The sequence below is a fragment of the Rutidosis leptorrhynchoides genome, chromosome 5 (assembly GCF_046630445.1).
Source record: "Rutidosis leptorrhynchoides isolate AG116_Rl617_1_P2 chromosome 5, CSIRO_AGI_Rlap_v1, whole genome shotgun sequence".
NCBI classification, from domain to species: domain Eukaryota; kingdom Viridiplantae; phylum Streptophyta; class Magnoliopsida; order Asterales; family Asteraceae; genus Rutidosis; species Rutidosis leptorrhynchoides.
The window spans coordinates 396,174,763-396,198,426 of NC_092337.1; positions in this window are offsets into that span (position 1 = coordinate 396,174,763).

Below are 23,664 nucleotides of genomic sequence, written 5' to 3' on the forward strand. Positions count from 1 at the left end.
GCCCTCCACATCAAAAGTTAAGACGCACCTTAAATTCTAAAATCAACCGTGACTACATCACCGGTAAAGACGAATCTCATTTATTCATTTCACACTCTTGTGATAGCTTCATTCGTGCTCATTGAATAATCGAATTGTTTTATCCATATTACTCAATGACGATGAAACTCTATTTATCAACTTATATTCGTCATGAAAACATTTTTATTGTTAACCATGACCACCTCACTCAAATTTCGGGACGAAATTTCTTTAACGGGTAGGTACTGTAATGACCCGGGAATTTTGGACCAAATTTAAACTTGATCTTTAATTACTTTCGACACGATAAGCAAAGTATGTAATGTTGAGTCTTAAAATTTTGAACTATATTTATTTGACCTTCGACCATTCCCGACGATTCACGAACAAATATTTGTAATAGATATATATATATATATATATATATATATATATATATATATATATATATATATATATATATATATATATATATGTATATAAATATGTATACTACTTGTAAATATATAAAATAATATTAAATATATTTGTTTAAAAACATATAATATATATATTTATGTGATAAGGCTGGTTATTTAAAACTGATTATATATAGAGAGAGAGAGTAAATGGAAAATGAATGATTTCGAGCTTAATTAGTAAACGTCAGTGACATTCGGTTGATGTTTCATTAGTTTTAATATAGATATTATACATGTTCATGATTGATTAAGATAAAAGTTGGACTGTAAATCGATTACGAAGATTTTAGATTTGTTAAAAATATTTTTACCTTTTTAACTTTAAATATTAGTACTCCGTACATAAAAATTGAAACAGAAAATAAATAATTATAGAACCTTTATTATCAGGTTTCAAACAGTTAATGAGTGAAATAATTAATTATATTTAATCTAAAAATTTGGGATTTTTAGGAACACTTTTATACGCTAACTGTTTAGCAATGGACACGATATAGCCATCCGGGGAAAAGTGTCGGCAATTAATTACACGTGATGGCTGCTAACTCAAATGAAAATACCATTTGTAACTGTTCAATCAATGACTTTAATTTCATTATTTTTGTATTTATTATTATTATTATTATTATTATTATTATTATTATTATTATTATTATTATTATTATTATTATTATTATTATTATTAATAATTTACTTTAATATTATAAATCCTATAAATATATTTATATATACATACAAAGATTGGAAGTGCCATCACCAACACTTTCTGTGTTTTCTATCTAGCTGCCATGAGAACACTCTCATCACCACCTTCCCCATTGCTTCAACCACCTGAGACCACCATCGGCCACCACATCACCACCCTTTTTCAACCAAAACAACCATCACCACTCACAGCTACATCCTACAACCACCATGTCCGCCACTCCATCACCAATCACGACCACCATCTCCATCGTCCACTTTCACCACCACAAAACCGCCATCACCAACGATCAAGACAACCACCTCCACCATCACCACCTTTCTCTTTTCTCTCTCCTCTCTCTCTCTCTTCGAATTTGTTTCTGCTGTTTTTGTTACGAGACCCAAAAGCCTGCGACCATCATCAACATTAGAGCCACCACCATTTCATCATCAACCACCGCACCTTCAACTTGTGTACCATGAAACCCACAACCGTCACTATTAAAACCCACTTGATCATAACCACTTGTACGTTCAATGAAACCCACGAAGTCCACTTCTAGGTTGATGTTTTCTGTTGGAGTCTAACAAACAAAAATGATGATGACGATGAACAGTGGAAACGAAATGAAGATGATGATGATGATTACATGATACGTTGATAACGATGGTGGGTGTTCTATGGAGAAAATGATCAAGATACGTTAATGGTATAATGATAACTGTGACGAATAAATGATTATAATTATGTTTTCTTTTGATAATAATAAAGATATCAAATGATAAATGATAATATAAAGAGGGTGATTATCATGTATGATTGTGAAATGAAGGAATGTTGATGGTGAAACTTTGTTGAAGAGGGAAAACTGTTTTGTACATGTTAATTGATTTTTCACACGAGTATAAATAGAAACGAAATAATGGTGTAATGGTCTGGAGAGTCTCTTGTTAAACGACTGGTCCTGGGTTCGATTCTCGCCTGCTTCGGTTCTCCTTAATTTTTTTTTATTTAAACAGTCTTGGGCTATAGCAAAATGGATAGATTATTAGGCTGTCATATTCCTACTTGGGCCGAGAACTAGCTACAGTTGGGCTTATGAAACTCGGTTGGGTTTGTGAAACTGTTTTGGGCCAGAGTGATTGAGCTTTACGTATTAAAAACAGAAAACGGTATATATATATCTGGGTCGCAACATTAATCAGAAAGCTGGAAATGGATTGATAGTTAGGAGTGTTTTGATTTGGCGAGAGGTCGTGGGTTCGAATCTCGTATGGGACATTTAAAAAAAAAAAAAAAACAACTTGGAGAGGGTATACACTTTTACTTTATTTCTATTATTATTATTATTATTATTATTATTATTATTATTATTATTATTATTATTATTATTATTAGTAAAATAAGTATGATTATTATTATCACTATCAATATAAGTATCATTATTAATAAAATTATTATTTTTAGAATTATTGTTATTAATATTAGTATTATTATTAGTAATAAGGATATTATTAGTAACACCATTATGAGTAAAACCATTATTGTTATTATTATATTTATTACTAATAAAACCATTAACATTATGAACATTATTATTATTATTATTATCATTGTAATGTTATTATGATCCCTATTACTAAAAGTAATTTTTTTTATTATTGAAATTAACCTTTTATTTAAACTATCAATTTAAATTGAAAGTATCACTTTTGTTATTATTAGAATTATCATAATTTTTATCACAAGTAGTATTACTTTTATCATTAGTATTATTTATATATTAAATAAAGATTTTCTATATAGGACATAAAATCTAACTATATTAATACTTTAGTAATAAATGTTAATTATCTATATAAAAATAAATATATCTAATTAAGTTATTAATAAAACTCATGATATAAAATAACAATTAAAATCACTAATAATTTATATATATATATATTTGTTCGATTTTCATTACATATGTTAATATACATAAATAAATAATATAGGTTCGTGAATCCGAGGCCAACCCTGCATTGTTCAATGTCGTTATATATATTTTTACTACAAAATACAGTATGGTGAGTTTCATTATTCCCTTTTTAAATGCTTTTGCAATATATATTTTTGGGACTGAGAATACATGCGCTGCTTTTATAATTGTTTTACGAAATAGACACAAGTACGTGAAATTACATTCTATGGTTGAATTATCAAAATCGAATATGCCCCTTTTTATTAAGTCTGGTAATCTAAGAATTAGGGAACAGACACCCAAATTGACGCGAATCCTAAAGATAGATCTATTGGGTCCAACAAGCCCCATCCAAAGTAACAGATGCTTTAGTACTTCGAAATTTATATCATGTCCGAATGAGGATCCCGGAATGATGGGGATATTCTTATATATAAATTGTGAATGTCGGTTACCAGGTGTTCAATCCATATGAATGATTTTTGTCTCTATGCATGGGACGTATGTTTATGAGAAATGGAAATATGAAATCTTGTGGTCTATTAAAATTATGAAATGATTATTTATGTTAAACTAATGAACTCACCAACCTTTTAGTTGACACTTTAAAGCATGTTTATTCTCAGGTACGAAAGAATTCTTCCGCTGTACATTTGCTTATCTTAGAGATATTACTTGGAGTCATTCATGACATATTTCAAAAGACGTTGCATTCGAGTCGTTGAGTTCATCAAGATTATCATTAAGTCAATTATAGTAAGATATATTACGAAATGGTATGCATGTTGTCAACTTTCGATGTAATGAAAGATTGTCTTTTCAAAAACGAATGCAATGTTTGTAAAATGTATCATATAGAGGTCAAGTACCTCGCTATGTAATCAACTGTTGTGAATCGCTTATAATCAATATGGACTTCGTCCGGATGGATTAGGACGGGTCCTTTCATATTCCGATATTGATTTCCACACGAGCTCCGACCGCAGTATAACCGGAATGGATCAACTAATTAGTCATCTTCAGTTCTAGATGAATTGGGGATGAGTTCGTAGTCGACTTAATCAATGAAAACTAGAAGAAGGCAATTCCTTTCCACCAACCAAATTTTCCTCTTTGCGATGAACCTGAAACACTTACCGGCGAATCAATCCGAAACACCATTTTCACCCTCATTTCCAGAGTATCTCGTCACAATTATATACTATCTCAGATTCTAGATCTTATTCATCCACTAGTCCGAACCAACAATCATCCCGGAGTAATAGCAGAAGTCAACGAGCTTCGTGTGACAACCCGGAAATTTCGGACCAAATTTAAACTTTATCTTTACATTATTCCGACACGATAAGCAAAGTTAGTTAAGTTAAATCTCAAGAATTTTAAACTGTGTTCATACATTCATTTAACCTCGACCAAATTTCGACGATTCACGAACCATCATACAATTTAATATGAATATGTATATGTATGTATGTGTATATATATATTATAACTTGAGAACGTTAACAAAGTATTAAACGTATAATACTTTAAGTGAACATATTTGTTTTAATATAATTATCGATGGAATTAGAAGATAATATCAAATGATTGATTTATCAGATACATTGTATGAATATGAGTCTCTGTTGAGAGGTCCACTTTGACTTAAGAAACTTTTCTTTTTAACATTATTCGAAAAAATGGTAAAGTGATTTACATATAAGAACAAAGTGTCCATTAACGGGAACTAGACAAGAGTTAGTGGAGATTCCTATTTGATTTTCAATTCATGCTTTACAACATTTACCTCGTGATTTTAATTAGATAACTGATAATGCTAAAAACGAACATATATTTCATAGCATTATCCCTCAAGAAAGACAAGCTTTTAGTTGCAATTGTTCTATTTACAAGTGATATTCATTTAAATAATAAAAGGTGAAGACAAAAGACAGATTCGATGAATTGAAGACGCAAACGACCAAAAAGCTCAAAAGTACAAAGTACAATCAAAGTGGTTCCAATTATTGATGAGAAACGTCTCAAAATTACAAGAGTACAAGACGCGAAATGCAAAATACAAGATATTAAATTGTACGCAAGGACGTTCGAAAAACCGGAACCGGGACTAAAGTCAACTCTCAACGCTCGACGCAACGGACTAAAAATTATGAGTCAACTATGCACAAGAATATAATATAATATTTAAATAATTATATAAATTATTTATATATTATATTATATACTATAAACGTCGACAAACAAGAAAACAAAGAATTTTGAGCTGATACCTACCACCATGCGATCGCATGGCCTGTAGGCATATTTGCCATGCGATCGCATGGCCCTGAAATTCTGGCCACATGCCTATAAAAAGCAGGCTTTGCACGAACAGATATCCATCCATCTCTCTATCTACATACGTAATATATATATATATATATATATATATATATATATATATATATATATATATATATATATATATATATATATATATATATATATATATATATATTATATTTTAATTTTAATTTTAATTTTAAATTCTAATAATAAGGGTATGTTAGCGAATGTTGTAAGGGTGTAAGTCGAAATTCTGTTCGTGTAACGCTACGCTATTTTTAATCACTGTAAGTTATGGTTAATGTTATTTTTAATTTAATGTCTCGTAGCTAAGTTATTATTACGCTTATTTAATGCCGACGTAATCATGGTGTTAGACTAAATATTAAAATTAGGTAATTGGGCTTTGGACCATAATTGGGGTTTGGATAAAAGAACGACACTTGTGAAAATTAGACTATGGGCTGTTAATGGGTTTTATATTAACTAAATGATACCTCGTTAAATTAATATATAGACTTATAATTTGACGTATTTATATATAACCACATACGCTTGACTGGGTACGGTGGGCAGGATATCTATAATTACCAATAATTGTTCATTTTACCGGACACGGAACTGGATTAATAGTTAATAGACTTGTTGAAACAGGGGTGGATTACATTCGAGGATAATTGGTGTAATTGTTAACAAAGTAGTAAAACCTTGGTTTACACGCAGTCGATAACCTGGTGTATTCATTAAACAAAGTATTAAGACCTTGTTACAATTCGAATCCCCAATTAGTTGGAATATTTGACTTCGAAAATAAGAATAATTTGACGAAGACTTTCGCACTTTATGATTATGACTGATGGACTATTATGGACAAATCCATATGGACATATCGAATAATCCAGGACAAAGGACAATTAACCCATGGGAATAAAGTAAAAATCAACACGTCAACCATCATGATTACGGAAGTTTAAATAAGCATAATTCCTTTATTTCATATCTAATTTCCTTTATTTTATATTTAATTGCACTTTTATTTATTGTCATTGTATTTAATTGCACTTTTAATTATCGTACTCTTTAATTATCGTAATTTTAATTTATCGCACTTTTATTTATCGCAATTTCATTATCGTTATTTACTTTACGCTTTAAATTAAGTTGTATTTATTTTTAATATTTAACATTAGGTTTTAACTGCGACTAAAGTTTTAAAAATCGACAAACCGGTCATTAAACGGTAAAAACCCCCTTTTTATAATAATAATATTATTTATATATTTTTATATTTTTACAAATATAGTTTTTAAAATTATAGTGTTAAGCTTGTTTAAGAGTTCCCTGTGGACGAACTGGACTTACTAAAAACTACACTACTGTACGATTAGGTACACTGCCTATAAGTGTTGTAGCAAGGTTTAGGTATATCCATTCTATAAATAAATAAATATCTTGTATAAAATTGTATCGTATTTAATATTATTTCGTTGTTAAAATAATACTATTTCCTAGTACACCTTGCACGCATCAAGTATTTTTGGCGCCGCTGCCGGGGAACTCTGCTTAAACGTCGAAAGCGCAACGCTATATAAAAAAATTTTTTTTTTATTAATTTTTAGTTTACTTTTATAAAACTACGCTTTTATAAAAATACGTTTTAAATATTCAAAAATATAAAAACAAAAACAAAAATTATATATTTTTAATAGTTTGTTAAATATATAAGTTTTATAAATTTTCTCTATTTCTATTTTTGGTTTGTAAAAATATAAGTTTTATTTAATTTATATAAATACTTTTTATAAATATAAAAACAACAAAACAGAAAAAAATATATATATAAAAACTCGAGGCCCGTACTGTATCAGCCCAAAGTGTGGCCCGATACTCTTATCCATGTGATCACATGGATTTTTAAGGTGAGGACCATGCGATCGCATGGCCCTGACTGACACGCCTGTTTTGACCTAGTTTCGCATTAGTTACGGTGTATTATTTTTTATTATTACTTTAAACCCTAATTAGGGTTATATTTTTATATTATTTAGTTTAGTTTTATTAATTAATTTGTATTTTAAGTTTAATAAGTTTTAATAAATTATAAAATTAATAGTTTTATAAAATAAATAATATAAAAATAATATTTTTATAAATTTTTTTTTTACTTTTTACAACTTTAAGTTTTTTTTTTTATATTTTGTTTCTTTTTATTCATTTTAGCGTAATATTTGTATTTTTCGCTCGTTTTAGTTTTAATATATAGTTGTTGCCATAGTTATTTTTATTTCTAGATTTTTAAGCTTTGCCGTAAAATCCCTTAAGTGCTTTTTCTTTAGACTAAGATTTAGGTGCTTTAGAATTTTGCGACGCCGTTTTATATATTTTAGTATTTTTTTTAAGTAATTGCCATTTGGGATATAGTATTCATTCTAAGCTTTAATATTTTTAGACGTAATTTTTAATTCTTAGTTTTTAGTTCCTTTTTAAGTTTCGACGCGCTACTTTCTTATTTTTATTTTTCGACGCCTTTTATTTTTCGACGTTTTTCGACGCACTCTTTTTCTTTCTTATTTCTCGCTTATCTAGTTTTTAGGACTTAGATTTTTTTCTATTTCTTATCTAAAATTTCTTTAAATTTAAACGAAAAATTATTTTAAGTGGTTAAATTGATAGACATCCATTTTCTGGTTCGTAGTAATAGTTGGATTTGTACGTGGACCGGGTTATTAGAGCCAAACAGTACTCAATTATATTGAGACCAAACGAATCCTGCCCCTCTGCTGCATCTTTTGGCTATTCAAAACGTGGGCAAAATCAGAAAAGTCTATTAATTTGATAACTTATATAATTTTTCTTATTTTTAAAACTAATAGGATATTCAGTGAATGCACCGAGCAAAACGTTCACCACCTTTTGTACGTTCACCACCTGTAACTAGATCAAGACATCTAGCAAATATTGTCGCCATTGATTTTTCTTTAGAATCGTCATCTAGTCGACCAAGTACTCCAATTCAAATTTTCGATAATCCATTTTTTGAACCCGACCTCACAATTGAGAATCCGGAGAATATTCAGGGACAATTCATAGATCCTGAACCACTAATGTTTCCTCCGGAACCACCAATCATTCAAACGGAGATTGTCGAGGAACCAACCATTAAATCAGAATCCTATAGTGATTCAGATTCAACAAATTCAATCATGGAGAATCTGGAACCCCTAAGTATGGAAGACCGAATGGGAGCTAAACGCACTGGCCAAGGTCACGCAATTACTCAACCTGACATTAATGCGCCAGATTATGAAATCAAAGAACAAATCCTGTAGTGACCCGAAATTTTCCATGTTTATATATATATTAATTGAGATTGATATTTACATGATTAAATGTTTCCAACATGTTAAGCAATCAAACTTGTTAAGACTTGATTAATTGAAATATGTTTCATATAGACAATTGACCACCCAAGTTGACCGGTGATTCACGAACGTTAAAACTTGTAAAAACTATATGATGATATATATATGGATATATATATAGTTAACATGATACTATGATAAGTAAACATATCATTAAGTATATTAACAATGAACTACATATGTAAAAACAAGACTACTAACTTAATGATTTTTAAACGAGACATATATGTAACGATTATCGTTGTAAAGACATTTAATGTATATATATCATATTAAGAGATATTCATACATGATAATATCATGATAATATAATAATTTAAAATCTCATTTGATATTATAAACATTGGGTTAACAACATTTAACAAGATCGTTAACCTAAAGGTTTCAAAACAACACTTACATGTAACGACTAACGATGACTTAACGACTCAGTTAAAATGTATATACATGTAGTGTTTTAATATGTATTTATACACTTTTAAAAGACTTCAATACACTTATCAAAATACTTCTACTTAACAAAAATGCTTACATATGTGGGAACCATCATTTGGCAACTAGCATGAAATATCTCATAAAATTACAAAAATATGAGTAATCATTCATGACTTATTTACATGAAAACAAAATTACATATCCTTTATATCTAATCCATACACCAACGACCAAAAACACCTACAAACACTTTCATTCTTCAATTTTCTTCATCTAATTGATCTCTCTCAAGTTCTATCTTCAAGTTCTAAGTGTTCTTCATATATTCTACAAGTTCTAGTTACATAAAATCAAGAATACTTTCAAGTTTGCTAGCTCACTTCCAATCTTGTAAGGTGATCATCCAACCTCAAGAAATCTTATTTATTACAGTAGGTTATCATTCTAATACAAGGTAATAATCATATTCAAACTTTGGTTCAATTTCTATAACTATAACAATCTTATTTCAAGTGATGATCTTACTTGAACTTGTTTTCGTATCATGATTCTGCTTCAAGAACTTCGATCCATCCAAGGATCCGTTGAAGCTAGATCTATTTTTCACTTTTCCGGTAGGTTTATCCAAGGAACTTAAGGTAGTAATGATGTTCATAACATCATTCGATTCATACATATAAAGCTATCCTATTCGAAGGTTTAAACTTGGAATCATTAGAACATAGTTTAGTTAATTCTAAACTTGTTCGCAAAAAAAAGTTAATCCTTCTAACTTGACTTTTAAAATCAACTAAACACATGTTCTATATCTATATGATTTAATGATTTAAAACCTGGAGACACGAAAAACACCGTAAAACCGGATTTACGCCGTCGTAGTAACACCGCGGGCTATTTTGGGTTAGTTAATTAAAAACTATGATAAACTTTGATTTAAAAGTTGTTATTCTGATAAAATGATTTTTATTATGAACATGAAACTATATCCAAAAATTATGGTTAAACTCAAAGTGGAAGTATGTTTTCTAAAATGGTCATCTAGACGTCGTTCTTTCGACTGAAATGACTACCTTTACAAAAACGACTTGTAACTTATTTTTTCGACTATAAACCTATAATTTTTCTGTTTAGATTCATAAAATAGAGTTCAATATGAAACCATAGCAATTTGATTCACTCAAAACGGATTTAAAATGAAGAAGTTATGGGTAAAACAAGATTGGATAATTTTTCTCATTTTAGCTACGTGAAAATTGGTAACAAATCTATTCCAACCATAACTTAATCAACTTGTATTGTATATTATGTAATCTTGAGATACCATAGACACGTATACAATGTTTCGACCTATCATGTCGACACATCTATATATATTTCGGAACAACCATAGACACTCTATATGTGAATGTGGGAGTTAGCTATACAGGGTTGAGGTTGATTCCAAAATATATATAGTTAGAGTTGTGATCAATACTGAGATACGTATACACTGGGTCGTGGATTGATTCAAAATAATATTTATCGATTTATTTCTGTACATCTAACTGTGGACAACTAGTTGTAGGTTACTAACGAGGACAGCTGACTTAATAAACTTAAAACATCAAAATATATTAAAAGTGTTGTAAATATATTTTGAACATACTTTGATATATATGTATATATTGTTATAGGTTCGTGAATCAACCAGTGGCCAAGTCTTACTTCCCGACGAAGTAAAAATCTGTGAAAGTGAGTTATAGTCCCACTTTTAAAATCTAATATTTTTGGGATGAGAATACATGCAGGTTTTATAAATGATTTACAAAATAGACACAAGTACGTGAAACTACATTCTATGATTGAATTATCGAAATCGAATATGCCCCTTTTTATTAAGTCTGGTAATCTAAGAATTAGGGAACAGACACCCTAATTGACGCGAATCCTAAAGATAGATCTATTGGGCCTAACAAACCCCATCCAAAGTACCGGATGCTTTAGTACTTCAAAATTTATATCATATCCGAAGGGTGTCCCGGAATGATGGGGATATTCTTATATATGCATCTTGTTAATGTCGGTTACCAGGTGTTCACCATATGAATGATTTTTATCTCTATGTATGGGATGTGTATTGAAATATGAAATCTTGTGGTATATTGTTACGATTTGATATATATAGGTTAAACCTATAACTCACCAACATTTTTGTTGACGTTTAAAGCATGTTTATTCTCAGGTGATTATTAAGAGCTTCCGCTGTCGCATACTTAAATAAGGACGAGATTTGGAGTCCATGCTTGTATGATATTGTGTAAAAACTGCATTCAAGAAACTTATTTTGTTGTAACATATTTGTATTGTAAACCATTATGTAATGGTCGTGTGTAAACAGGATATTTTAGATTATCATTATTTGATAATCTACGTAAAGCTTTTTAAACCTTTATTGATGAAATAAAGGTTATGGTTTGTTTTAAAGTGAATGCAGTCTTTGAAAAACGTCTCATATAGAGGTCAAAACCTCGCAACGAAATCAATTAATATGGAACGTTTTTAATCAATAAGAACGGGACATTTCAGTTGGTATCCGAGCGTTGGTCTTAGAGAACCAGAATTTTGCATTAGTGTGTCTTATCGAGTTTGTTAGGATGCATTAGTGAGTCTGGACTTCGACCGTGTTTACTTGAAAAATGATTGCTTAACATATTTTGTTGGAAACTATATATTTTTAACATGTGAATATTATGTGATATATTAATCTCTTAACGCGTTTGATATTATGTGATAGATGTCTACCTCTAGAACAAGTCCCATTGACTCACCTAATAATAATGAAGAGTCAAATGTAAATTGGAATGATTCGTGGACTGATTCACAAGTTCCCGAAGAGGAACCGGAAGAAGAGTCGGAACCGGAAGAAGAATCGGAACCGGAAGAAGAATCTGAACCGGAAGAAGAATCGGAACCGGTGTGGGAAATAATAAAACGGTTAAGTAAAAGAAAATCCTCAACTAACCGACCAAGGTTAATTATGGTCAATCGTGTTTCCGCCAAGGAAGCAAAATATTGGGAGGATTACCAATTCTCCGATGAATCGGATTCCGACGAGAATTCCGATGATGTTATAGAAATTACCCCAACTGAATTTAAAAAGGCAAAAGAAAATAATAAGGGAAAGGGCATAAAAATAGAGAAATCTAATTCCAACCCCGATGAACTTTATATGTATCGTCAACCCCCGAAGTCCTTAAGTTGTAACAATGACCCGGGAACCTCTAAACCACCAGGTTTTTCTAAACCAATGTGGAAAACGACGGCTCGTATTAGGGGAACATCATATATCCCTAGAAACTTGGCAAAACGAACCAAAACCGAAGAAGAAGAAACAAGCGAGTCGGAATAAGATAGTTGTATTCGTGTGGTGTAATATATGTAATATAGTGTGCTTATGCTTTATGATATATGTAAAAATTGCTTGTATTAATAAGTATTTTTTTATGAATCTAACTCTTGTCTATTTTACAGTATAAAAACACAAAATGGATAGACAACCCAATATTTTAAGAGACCTACCCGGAGACATGATTGATGAAAGGCGAGATCAGTTTGTAAGACATTCGAAGAACGTTCCAAGAATGCCTTGGTTTATAAAAGGCTTTCGTTCGAAAGATGGGGGATATCACATTGGGAAATCTATAAGTTACGATGTGTTTACTTTGACGCATATATTGCGGGGAACCCAAATGCTATTTTACGCAATGGGTTAAGAAATTATTTTGACTCAATATATCCGAATATTGGACTTCGTGATTTAGAAAAATCGGCTAACATGCAACATAAAGAAGCATGTTATGCTTACGGATTAGTAATGTTCGCTTCTCACCAAAGTGAGAACAAAAACATCGGCCTACAACTATTAAACAAAACGTTCCCACAAGTGACGGAGTCGGTAATTGGGGTAAGAAATGAGGTTTTTAGATTGTTACGGGACTGTTGGACATTACGTAACCCTCGTCCCTTTGACGACGTTACAACACGCTGTCTTATCAACGGCCATAACGTTTATGTTCCACAAGACCAAGGATGGGAAGTAGTCCTAGTAAAACCAGAATGCATGACTTGTTTCTGGACGTATGAATTACGTGTCTTTATTGCCTTTGCTGAACGACTTGTGTACTAGCTAGAATTATCTTCACAACTATCTTGTATCAAAGTTATTGTGTGCTATATTTCATGCTTTATGTAAAATAAGCGGTATTGTAAGTTTGTAAAATATGGTATAAAAGTTTGAACGTGAAATATTATTATAATCAGTTTTTCATATAGAATTGTAGTAGTTGAATTGTATATTAGCTACTAAGTATGAACTTAACGGGTAGGTACTACCCGAATTTAAACTTATAAAATGCTAATATGAAGAAAAAGCTTTTATAAATGAGTTCATATTATGCTATGAAATACTATTAACTACTCTTAATATTCTGTATGATTAACTTGTTCCATTTGACTATTTTGAAGGAAATGGCACCGACTACTCGACACACCGTGAATATGAAAGAAGAGGAATTCCGTACTTTTCTAGCTTCAAACATAGCCGCAGTACAGGCTGCGCTACATACCAACAATAACCTTGGATCTAGCAGTACAGGAAATCATGTAGGATGCACCTACAAAGAATTCACTGCCTGCAAACCTTTGGAATTTGATGGAACCGAAGGACCGATCGGATTGAAACGGTGGACCGAGAAGGTCGAATCGGTGTTTTCCATAAGTAAGTGTACTGAAGAGGACAAAGTGAAGTACGCTACGCATACCTTCACAGGTTATGCGTTAACATGGTGGAATACCTATCTAGAGCAAGTGGGACAAGACGATGCGTATGCACTACCGTGGTCAGCATTCAAGCACTTGATGAACGAGAAATACCGTCCCAGAACCGAGGTCAATAAGCTCAAGACAGAACTTAGAGGGTTACGAACCCAAGGATTTGATATTACCACGTACGAAAGACGATTCACAGAATTGTGCCTATTGTGTCAGGGAGCATTCGAAGATGAGGAAGAGAAGATCGACGCGTTTGTGAAAGGATTACCGGAAAGAATCCAAGAAGATATAAGTTCACATGAGCCCGCCTCCATACAACAGGCATGTAGAATGGCTCACAAACTAGTGAACCAGATTGAAGAAAGAATTAAAGAACAGACTGTAGAAGAGGCCAATGTGAAGCAAGTCAAAAGAAAGTGGGAGGAAAACGGTGATAAGAATCACCAATACAACAACAACAGCAATTACAACAATAATCGCAACAAGTATCCCAACAATCGCAACATCAATCGCAACTACAACAAACGGCCCAACAACAACAACAACAACAACAACAACAACAACAACAACAACAACAACAACAACAACAACAGCAGCAACTACAACAATCATCCCAACAACAATAATAACCGCAACAACAACAACAATCAGAAGCAGCTATGCCAAAGGTGTGAAAAGTATCACTCGGGGTTCTGCACCAAATTTTGCAACAAGTGTAAAAGAAATGGTCATAGCGCGGCGAAGTGTGAGGTCTACGGACCAGGGGTTGATAGAACGAAAGGAACAAATGGTGTCGGAACGAGTAATGGCGGAGCAAGTAGTGTCGAAGCAAGTTATACCAATGTAGTTTGTTATAAATGTGGAAAACCGGGCCACATTATTAGAAATTGCCCGAACCAGGAGAACACGAATGGACAAGGCCGCGGAAGAGTTTTCAATATTAATGGGGCAGAGGCACAGGAAGACCCGGAGCTTGTTACGGGTATGTTTCTTATTGACAATAAATCTGCTTACGTTTTATTTGATTCGGGTGCGGATAGAAGCTATGTGAGTAGAGATTTTTGTGCTAAATTAAGTTATCCATTGACGCCTTTGGATAGTAAATTTTTACTCGAATTAGCAAATGGTAAATTAATTTCAGCAGATAATATATGTCGGAATCGAGAAATTAAACTGGTTAGCAAAACATTTAAGATTGATTTGATAGTAGTAGAGTTAGGGAGTTTTGATGTGATAATCGGTATGGACTGGTTGAAAGAAGTGAAAGCAGAGATAGTTTGTTACAAAAATGCAATTCGCATTATACGAGAAAAAGGAAAACCCTTAATGGTGTACGGAGAAAAGGGCAACACGAAGCTACATCTTATTAGTAATTTGAAGGCACAAAAACTAATAAGAAAAGGTTGCTATGCTGTTCTAGCACACGTCGAGAAAGTACAAACTGAAGAAAAGAGCATCAATGATGTTCCCGTCGCAAAAGAATTTCCCGATGTATTTCCGAAAGAATTACCGGGATTACCCCCACATCGATCCGTTGAATTTCAAATAGATCTTGTACCAGGAGCTGCACCAATAGCTCGTGCTCCTTACAGACTCGCACCCAGTGAGATGAAAGAACTGCAAAGCCAATTACAAGAACTTTTAGAGCGTGGTTTCATTCGACCAAGCACATCATCGTGGGGAGCTCCTGTTTTGTTTGTCAAGAAGAAAGATGGTACATTCAGGTTGTGTATCGACTACCGAGAGTTGAACAAACTTACCATCAAGAACCGCTACCCACTACCGAGAATCGACGACTTATTTGATCAACTACATGGCTCGTATGTTTATTCAAAGATTGACTTACGTTCCGGGTATCATCAAATGCGGGTGAAAGAAGATGATATTCCAAAGACTTCTTTCAGAACACGTTACGGTCATTACGAGTTTATGGTCATGCCATTTGGTTTAACTAATGCACCAGCTGTGTTCATGGACCTTATGAACCGAGTGTGTGGACCATACCTTGATAAGTTTGTCATTGTTTTCATTGATGACATACTTATTTACTCAAAGAATGACCAAGAACACGGTGAACATTTGAGAAAGGTGTTAGAAGTATTGAGGAAGGAAGAATTGTACGCTAAGTTTTCAAAGTGTGCATTTTGGTTGGAAGAAGTTCAATTCCTCGGTCACATAGTGAACAAAGAAGGTATTAAGGTGGATCCGGCAAAGATAGAAACTGTTGAAAAGTGGGAAACCCCGAAAACTCCGAAACACATACGCCAGTTTTTAGGACTAGCTGGTTACTACAGAAGGTTCATCCAAGACTTTTCCAGAATAGCAAAACCCTTGACTGCATTAACGCATAAAGGGAAGAAATTTGAATGGAATGATGAACAAGAGAAAGCGTTTCAGTTATTGAAGAAAAAGCTAACTACGACACCTATAATGTCATTGCCTGAAGGGAATGATGATTTTGTGATTTATTGTGACGCATCAAAGCAAGGTCTCGGTTGTATATTAATGCAACGAACGAAGGTGATTGCTTATGCGTCTAGACAATTGAAGATTTACGAACAAAATTATACGACGCATGATTTGGAATTAGGCGCGGTTGTTTTTGCATTAAAGACTTGGAGGCACTACTTATATGGGGTCAAAAGTATTATATATACCGACCACAAAAGTCTTCAACACATATTTAATCAGAAACAACTGAATATGAGGCAGCGTAGGTGGATTGAATTGTTGAATGATTACGACTTTGAGATTCGTTACCACCCGGGGAAGGCAAATGTGGTAGCCGATGCCTTGAGCAGGAAGGACAGAGAACCCATTCGAGTAAAATCTATGAATATAATGATTTATAATAACCTTACTACTCAAATAAAGGAGGCGCAACAAGGAGTTTTAAAAGAGGGAAATTTAAAGGATGAAATACCCAAAGGATCGGAGAAGCATCTTAATATTCGGGAAGACGGAACCCGGTATAGGGCTGAAAGGATTTGGGTACCAAAATTTGGAGATATGAGAGAAATGGTACTTAGAGAAGCTCATAAAACCAGATACTCAATACATCCTGGAACGGGGAAGATGTACAAGGATCTCAAGAAACATTTTTGGTGGCCGGGTATGAAAGCCGATGTTGCTAAATATGTAGGAGAATGTTTGACGTGTTCTAAGGTCAAAGCTGAGCATCAGAAACCATCAGGTCTACTTCAACAACCCGAAATCCTAGAATGGAAATGGGAAAACATTACCATGGATTTCATCACTAAATTGCCAAGGACTGCAAGTGGTTTTGATACTATTTGGGTAATAGTTGATCGTCTCACCAAATCAGCACACTTCCTGCCAATAAGAGAAGATGACAAGATGGAGAAGTTAGCACGACTGTATTTGAAGGAAGTCGTCTCCAGACATGGAATACCAATCTCTATTATCTCTGATAGGGATGGCAGATTTATTTCAAGATTCTGACAGACATTACAGAAAGCATTAGGAACTCGTCTAGACATGAGTACTGCCTATCATCCACAAACTGATGGGCAGAGCGAAAGGACGATACAAACACTTGAAGACATGCTACGAGCATGTGTTATTGATTTCGGAAACAGTTGGGATCGACATCTACCGTTAGCAGAATTTTCCTACAACAACAGCTACCATTCAAGCATTGAGATGGCGCCGTTTGAAGCACTTTATGGTAGAAAGTGCAGGTCTCCGATTTGTTGGAGTGAAGTGGGGGATAGACAGATTACGGGTCCGGAGATTATACAAGAAACTACCGAGAAGATCATCCAAATTCAACAACGGTTGAAAACCGCCCAAAGTCGACAAAAGAGCTACGCTGACATTAAAAGAAAAGATATAGAATTTGAAATTGGAGAGATGGTCATGCTTAAAGTTGCACCTTGGAAAGGCATTGTTCGATTTGGTAAACGAGGGAAATCATTCATGACTTATTTACATGAAAACAAAATTACATATCCTTTATATCTAATCCATACACCAACGACCAAAAACACCTACAAACACTTTCATTCTTCAATTTTCTTCATCTAATTAATCTCTCTCAAGTTCTATCTTCAAGTTCTAAGTGTTCTTCATAAATTCTACAAGTTCTAGTTACATAAAATCAAGAATACTTTCAAGTTTGCTAGCTCACTTCCAATCTTGTAAGGTGATCATCCAACCTCAAGAAATCTTTGTTTCTTACAGTAGGTTATCATTCTAATACAAGGTAATAATCATATTCAAACTTTGGTTCAATTTCTATAACTATAACAATCTTATTTCAAGTGATGATCTTACTTGAACTTGTTTTCGTGTCATGATTCTGCGTCAAGAACTTCGAGCCATCCAAGGATCCGTTGAAGCTAGATCCATTTTTCTCTTTTCCAGTAGGTTTATCCAAGGATCTTAAGGTAGTAATGATGTTCATAACATCATTCGATTCATACATATAAAGCTATCTTATTCGAAGGTTTAAACTTGTAATCACTAGAACATAGTTTAGTTAATTCTAAACTTGTTCGCAAACAAAAGTTAATCCTTCTAACTTGACTTTTAAAATCAACTAAACACATGTTCTATATCTATATGATATGCTAACTTAATGATTTAAAACCTGGAAACACGAAAAACACCGTAAAACCGGATTTACGCCTTCGTAGTAACACCGCGGGCTGTTTTGGGTTAGTTAATTAAAAACTATGATAAACTTTGATTTAAAAGTTGTTATTCTGTGAAAATGATTTTTATTATGAACATGAAACTATATCCAAAAATTATGGTTAAACTCAAAGTGGAAGTATGTTTTCTAAAATGGTCATCTAGACGTCGTTCTTTCGACTGAAATGACTACCTTTACAAAAACGACTTGTAACTTATTTTTTCGACTATAAACCTATACTTTTTCTGTTTAGATTCATAAAATAGAGTTCAATATGAAACCATAGCAATTTGATTCACTCAAAACGGATTTAAAATGAAGAAGTTATGGGTAAAACAAGATTGGATAATTTTTCTCATTTTAGCTACGTGAAAATTGGTAACAAATCTATTCCAACCATAACTTAATCAACTTGTATTGTATATTATGTAATCTTGAGATACCATAGACACGTATACAATGTTTCGACCTATCATGTAGACACATCTATATATATTTCAGAACAACCATAGACACTCTATATGTGAATGTTGGAGTTAGCTATACAGGGTTGAGGTTGATTCCAAAATATATATAGTTTGAGTTGTGATCAATACTGAGATACGTATAAACTGGGTCGTGGATTGATTCAAGATAACATTTGTCGATTTATTTCTGTACATCTAACTGTGGACAACTAGTTGTAGGTTACTAACGAGGACAGCTGACTTAATAAACTTAAAACATCAAAATATATTAAAAGTGTTGTAAATATATTTTGAACATACTTTGATATATATGTATATATTGTTATAGGTTCGTGAATCAACCAGTGGCCAAGTCTTACTTCCCGACGAAGTAAAAATCTGTGAAAGTGAGTTATAGTCCCACTTTTAAAATCTAATATTTTTGGGATGAGAATACATGCAGGTTTTATAAATGATTTACAAAATAGACACAAGTACGTGAAACTACATTCTATGGTTGAATTATCGAAATCGAATATGCCCCTTTTTATTAAGTCTGGTAATCTAAGAATTAGGGAACAGACACCCTAATTGACGCGAATCCTAAAGATAGATCTATTGGGCCTAACAAACCCCATCCAAAGTACCGGATGCTTTAGTACTTCGAAATTTATATCATATCCAAAGGGTGTCCCGGAATGATGGGGATATTCTTATATATGCATCTTGTTAATGTCGGTTACCAGGTGTTCACCATATGAATGATTTTTATCTCTATGTATGGGATGTGTATTGAAATATGAAATCTTGTGGTCTATTGTTACGATTTGATATATATAGGTTAAACCTATAACTCACCAACATTTTTGTTGACGTTTAAAGCATGTTTATTCTCAGGTGATTATTAAGAGCTTCCGCTGTCGCATACTAAAATAAGGACGAGATTTGGAGTCCATGCTTGTATGATATTGTGTAAAAACTGCATTCAAGAAACTTATTTTGTTGTAACATATTTGTATTGTAAACCATTATGTAATGGTCATGTGTAAACAGGATATTTTAGATTATCATTATTTGATAATCTACGTAAAGCTTTTTAAACCTGTATTGATGAAATAAAGGTTATGGTTTGTTTTAAAGTGAATGCAGTCTTTGAAAAACGTCTCATATAGAGGTCAAAACCTCGCAACAAAATCAATTAATATGGAACGTTTTTAATCAATAAGAACGGGACATTTCAAATCCTACACATGGTGACTAATCAATGCCAATTTAGTGGTGCGCCGAAGGAAGATCCAAATGAACATCTTCGTACATTTAATAGGATCTGTACACTATTTAAAATCAGAGAAGTTGAAGATGAACATATATATATCATGTTATTCCCCTGGACTTTAAAGGGAGAAGCCAAAGATTGGTTAGAATCGTTACCTGAAGGGGCGATTGATACATGGGACGTTTTAGTTGAAAAATTTCTTAAACAATTCTTTCCGGCATCTAAAGCCGTAAGACTTCAAGGAGAAATTGTTACGTTCACACAAAAGCCAAATGAAACTCTATATGAAGCGTGGACAAGATTTGGAAAGTTATTAAGAGGATGTCCGCAACATGGTTTAGACACCTGTCAAATAGTACAAATATTCTACCAAGGATGCGACATCACTACAAGAAAAGACATCGATATAGCAGCTGGTGGTTCCATTATGAAGAAAACAGCAACTGATGCTTACAAAATTATTGATAATACTGCTTCCCACTCACATGAGTGGTACCAAGAAAAAGATATCGTTAGATCATCTAAAGCAGCTAGAGCCGATTCTAGCCATGACTTAGATTCCATTTCCGCAAAGATAGATGCTGTTGAGAGATGAATGGAAAAGATGACTAAAGATATCCACTCAATACGAATTAATTATGAGCAGTGTGGAGGACCACATTCGACAAAAGATTGTCTCAGTTTTGAACTAACAATGGAACAAAGAGAGAATGTTTCATACATAAACCAAAGGCCTGAAAATAATTATCAGAATAATTATCAACCGCCAAGACCAATCTACAATCAAAACTAGAATTATAACCGAAATGTTCCATACAACAACCAACAAGGTTCTAGCAATCAACAAGTATCCAACAATACTTACAACCAGCAAAGACCTAATTTTCAAAATAAACCACCACAAACCGATGATAAAAAGCCAAATTTAGAAGACATGATATCAAAGCTAGTTGAATCTCAAACACAGTTTTTCACATCTCAGAAACAAACCAATGAACAAAATGCTCAACAATTTAGAAATCAACAAGCTTCGATTCAAAATTTGGAACAAGAAGTAAGTTACCTAGCAAGGTTGATAGGTGAAAGAAAACCGGGAAGTCTACCTAGTGATACAAATGCTAACCCCCGGAATGAAACAGCTAAAGCCATTACCACAAGAAGTGGTATTATACTTAAACCACCTGAAATACTTGTAATTTCTGATGAAGCTATTCCTACTCTATAAGAACCACAATCTGAACAAGATAAGGAAAAAGAACCGGTAGTTGAAAAGGTTAATGAAGATAACGCAGTTAAGGCTAAACCTTATGTTAAACCATACCAACCACCACTTCCTTACCCGAGTAAAATAAGAAAAGAGAGACTTGAAGCCGAGCAATCTAAATTCTTGGATATGTTTAAACAAATAAATGTCAATCTTCCTTTCATTGATGTAATTTCAGGAATGCCTAGATATGCTAAATTTCTGAAAGATTTTATCACAAATAGAAAGAAAATGGAAGAACTCTCGGCTGTTACTATGAATGCTAATTGTTCAGCAGTGCTGTTGAATAAGATACCAGAAAAACTATCTGATCCAGAAAGTTTCACAATTCCATGTTTTCTGGGTAGTCTTAGTTCAATAGAAGCATTGGCAGACTTAGGTGCTAGTATAAATTTAATGCCGTATTCATTATACACTAAACTAGACCTTGGAGAATTGAAACCAACAAGAATAAGTATACAACTAGCAGATAGATCAGTAAAATATCCTAGAGGGATAATGGAGAACATGCTAGTTAAAGTTGGTACTTTAGTATTTCCAGTAGATTTTGTTATTTTGGACATGGAAGAAGATTCTCGAGTTCCTCTCATATTAGGAAGACCATTCTTAAACACGGCTAAAGCAATAATAGACGTGTTTGGTAAGAAACTGACCCTAAGTATAGAGGACGAGAGTGTTACCTTTTCAGTTGATAGAGCCATGCAACAACCGCAATCTGCAGATGATACATGTTATTATATTCAAACTATAGAATCACATGCAGAATTGTTAGAAGAATTTTCAGAATTACAAGGAACAGGAGAATGTTCTTTAGGAGAAGGAACTGAACCAATTGATGAAACTGAAATGTTAGCTACACTTATGGCTAATGGATATGAACCAACAACAGAAGAAATTCAAATGCTAAAAGAGGAAGACAGATATCGATATAAATCATCGATAGAAGAACTACCGACATTGGAGTTAAAGCCACTTCCAAACCATTTGGAATATGCTTATTTACATGGTGAATCTGAATTACCTATAATAATATCGTCTTCTCTTACTTAAAATGAAAAATCTCAATTCATTTCAGTGCTAAAAGCTCATAAACCAGCGATTGCATGGAAAATTCATGACATTAAAGGAATAAGTCCTTCGTATTGCACACATAAAATCCTTATGGAAGAAGGTCATAAAACGTATGTGCAACACCAACGAAGACTAAATCCTAATATGCAAGATGTTGTTAAGAAAGAAATTATTAAACTGCTTGATGTAGGTTTAATTTATCCAATCTCTGATAGTCCATGGGTAAGTCCAGTTCAATGCGTACCTAAGAAGGGTGGCATGACTGTCATCACAAATGAAAAAAATGCGCTTATTCCTACTAGGACTGTAACATGATGGCGTGTTTGTATTGATTATAGAAAATTAAATGACGCCACCAGAAAAGATCACTTTCCCTTACCTTTCATTGATCAAATGTTAGAAAGATTAGCTGGAAATAGTTACTATTGTTTTCTTGATGGTTTTTCCGGATATTTTCAAATTCCAATAGCACCCGAGGATCAAGAGAAAACCACATTCACGTGCCCTTATGGTACTTTTGCTTACAAACGCATGCCATTTGGACTTTGCAACGCCCCTGCAACCTTTCAAAGGTGCATGATGGCGATCTTTCACGACATGATAGAAGAATGCATGGAAGTTTTCATGGATGACTTTTCAGTCTTCGGTGATACATTTGAATCATGTCTAGTTAATCTTGAACGAATGCTTATTAGATGCGAACAATCAAATCTAGTACTTAATTGGGAGAAATGCCATTTCATGGTTAAAGAAGGCATCGTTCTTGGTCATAAAATTTTAAAGGAAGGAATTGAAGTGGATAGAGCTAAAGTAGATGTAATTG